This window comes from Hipposideros armiger, unplaced genomic scaffold (genome assembly GCF_001890085.2).
Source record: "Hipposideros armiger isolate ML-2016 unplaced genomic scaffold, ASM189008v1 scaffold_513, whole genome shotgun sequence".
NCBI lineage: Eukaryota > Metazoa > Chordata > Mammalia > Chiroptera > Hipposideridae > Hipposideros > Hipposideros armiger.
The window spans coordinates 702,911-706,654 of record NW_017731863.1 but is presented as its reverse complement, the minus strand read 5'-3'; the positions used below and the strand labels follow the sequence as shown (position 1 = coordinate 706,654).

At 41.0% G+C, this 3,744-nt stretch overlaps 1 protein-coding gene across 16 annotated transcripts in view; it reads left to right on the top strand.

Annotated features, from left to right (window-relative positions):
* Window positions 1–3,744, top strand: part of PPFIBP1 (PPFIB scaffold protein 1) — a 175,915-nt gene that overhangs the window by 44,502 nt on the left and 127,669 nt on the right. The window lies entirely within an intron of this gene.

The following is a 3,744-nucleotide window of genomic DNA, read 5'->3' as shown; positions in this document are numbered from 1 at the left end:
CTCCAGGTTGAGCTGTTGTTCAGCATCTTAGCTGTAGAGGGCAGTGTCACTGGCCCTCATATGTGGGATCCGAACTGGGGCCCTATGGCATCCCAAGCCAGCTCTTAACCAACGTGCCACTCGGCCGGCCCACAAGGTATGTGTATTTAAAATGTTGATAGATACTGCTAAACTGTCATTCAGTAAAGTGAATCGATTTACACTCCCTCCTAGGATTTAGTAGATTCTCTGAAGGACACCCAAGAAATTCTTAAGAGTGGTTGATTCCAAGGAAAGGAACTGGGTATCAAAGGCATATTAGAGGGAAGAAGCCTTAAGTTTTAGGACAGGTTCTTCTGTACCTTTAAAATTTTGTGCTGTGAAACTCAAAAGCAACAACACTGTATTAGACTTCCTCTTTTCCCCAAGTTTACACATATTGTGTCTTACCAGCCTTCAGTACATGAAACAACGGGTCGCATTTTGATTTACATTTCTTTGATTATTAGAAAGGTTGCTTTAGCTTCATTTTTTGAAAGCTGAATTAAAATTTTTTAAAATTTACAAATACATCCTCATTGTAGAAACTAATAGCTCAAGCATCAAAGATAAAGTCTAAGGTCCCCCATCTCTGCTCCCCCCTGGCACTACCACCCATTGCGGTTCTCTCCCCAGAGCTGCCAGGCAAGCAGCCTGGGTGTAACCCTGTAGAATTATTACCTGCATTTAATATGTTGTTTTGGGGTGTGTGTGTGTGTGTGTGTGTGTGGGTGTGTGTATGTGTGTTTCTTTTAAACATAAAGGGACTTGGGGAATATGCAGGCCCCAAAGGTTCAGGCACTGGGCAGGCTGGTCATGAACAGTGGGCTTTTTCCCATTTTACATGCATTTGCTGTGTGAGACATTGAGAACTGACTCAACTTTGAACGTCTGGTCTCCTTTCTTCTTCAAAACTTGAGATAATGTATACAGCAGTCCTCTGCATATGAGGACAAAGAATGAGTGTGCTTTTTATCTCCAAAATCGTACTTAAGGATATTTGAAAGGAATTGTGTAGTTTAAAAATCGTCTTCTTAAACATTCACATGGCTCATTTCACAGAAATATCATCCTCTGAACTTACTTTATTATGATTTACCAAGTCTGGTCGTGTTTTCACTGTATTTTTTTTTTTTTCTGTAAAAGAAAATCTGTTCTAGTTTTTTTCTGGGAGTTGAATAGCAAGGAGTGAAGATATACTAACAGTACATTTTTGCAGGACTAACTTTTCCCATTTGTGCTAATTATACATGCTTTTACTTTCCTCCCGAAGGCTCCCAATTCTTCTACTTAGCCTTTGATGTGTGTCTGTCTGTTAATATTTTTATACAGATGACACTTTCAAGTTCTTGCCAGAAAAATTCCAGGAAAAGCCTTTTTATCTTGCCTTCCAGGTCTCTCCCATCTCCCTCCCTCGCCCTGATCTGCTCTTTGCTCCCATGATGCCTCTCTTTCATTCTCCCAGCTCAATGGCCCTATTAGCACTCCCCCACCAAGGGCAGGTGCTGGCCCATCTCCTCATTGAGGCCCCCACTAGCACCCTAGAACCCTTTGTCACCCTGTCTTAAGCCATGACCGCCCTGTGACCTCGGCTTCCAGGCTGTGGAGCACTGTCAGGCAAAATGATGAATCACTGTTCTCTTCAGCACTCTTAGACAGCCATCCTTTGATTATTCATTTCTCATTGACTTCCTAACCTATTTCCTTTGATGACTGTTTTTTCAGTTTTCAAGTCTCCATGTCCAGCCTTCACTCTCAAAGGATGACATCATCTCCTCCTTTTATTGAAGACATCTAGGCCAGGGGTCCCACACTCAGCTGCCAACTGTGGCTATCAAAATTACTAAGATGGAAGAAACAATAGGTGGGGACTGTGGTAAACTGCAGGGTGCCAGCATGACTAAGGTGGGGACAGCAGCAATTGTCCTGTAGAAGCCTGGGCCCAGTGTTGCCCAATTTTCTGTTTTCTCTAGAAAAATCAAAGATCTAGTTTATTAGGTGCAATCTCTTCAAGTTCAAATCACATTTTTTTAAACTCTGTGTAGGCCAACTAAACAGATCTGGCAGCTAGTCATCTTGATTCTCAAGTTTCAGTTTCATTTTTCACTCTAACATATTTCTGTTTTCATTTGCCTCCATTTCTTTTCTTTTGTTTTTTGATTTTATTGGGGAACAGCCATGGTCATTGGTTACACATTGCTTTCATGCTACAATGACATAGTTGATTCTTAAGGAGGGCGCAGCTCACAGTGGCCCATGTGGGGATCGAACTGGCAACCTTGGTGTTATCAGCACCACGCTCTAACCAGCTGAGCTAACCGGTCACCCCTGCCTCCAGTGTTTTGGTCGCTTGTATTCTTTCCTGGCTCAGGTGTCCGATTTCCTGTCTACCACCTTACATCTGCATAAAAACATTCAGAATATCCTCTTTCCTTTCTTCAGTGTTCTTATGTCCTAATAGCCCATGTTTTCTTTATTTTTTTATATTGAATTTATTAAACAAGACATCTTCATTCATTGCTTTTACTTCTTCACTTATTCCTTTAATCTCTACAATGTTTCTTTTGTCTTCATGGATCCTCTGAGGCTCTTTCATTCTTCAGAGACTATGATTTGTACTCACCTGGATGTTCTCTGAACACCGCATCTCCATCTCTTTTCACCAGCTCACGCTGCATATCCGAAACAATATTTCTCCAAGATTTTCTCACTGGCCTTCTCTGTTGGTTCTGATGGACCATCGTGTGTGTTCTGCTGGCACATCAAATGCAACATATTCAAATGGGATTTATTATATCACTTCTCTCTCAACCCCAGCTCTTTTTACTGACTTACATTTTTGTTTACGGTACCACTGTTTTTTTCCCAGGCATTTTGGTTCAAAACTTTGAAGCCATCTTTGAGTTCTTCTTTTATCATGTCAGTCACCAAGTCCTATTTTCTTCATCCAAAATATAGCAGGTATTTGTATCTTCCTTTCTTCTTGACTTGACTCAGAAGTCGTTGACTTCTGAATTAGGATACAGGTAGTCTCCTACCTCCATGTATCCATTTTAATGTATGTAAAACACAACTCTGACCATATCACTCACTCAGAAAACCCCCAAACCTCTGTTATTTATCAGCCTCTTGACCACTACTCATCAGGGACTTTTAGGATATAGCTGCCTCTCACTTCCCTTCACACATCCCATACTCCATCCAACCAGAACTACTGTTGTTCCCTCAACGTCTCCTATACTTCAGCCCATGCTCCTGTTTCCTCTGCAAGTCTCTTTCTCCTTCCTTCTTCCAACTCTTCCTCTGGTCTTTCGAAATCCTATGCATTGTTCAAATTTTCATCTTACTCATCATCTCTTTTTTAAATAGCCCCCATAACTACCCTTAGCTATAACTTTTTTTTCCCCCACCTGACTTTTTTCCCTAGCATTTTATTTGCCCCTCTCATGTTATATTATGTTACACTACATTATGAATCATTAGTATCCCTGCTTTTCTAATGGACTGTAAACTTTTTTTCCCAGAGACTGTGCCTTATTATTAATTTTTCACCCCCTACAGCGCATAGCCTAGTGATAGATAATGAATACATACTTTAAATGAGAACTTTCAGGTTCTTTTTTTTTTAAAGATTTTTATTGGGGAATCGGGGGAAGGGGAACAGACAAGTTGCTGTCTTTTTGTTCTTCAGTCTAGTTGTGGAGGACGTTGCTTCACTGGCCCAAG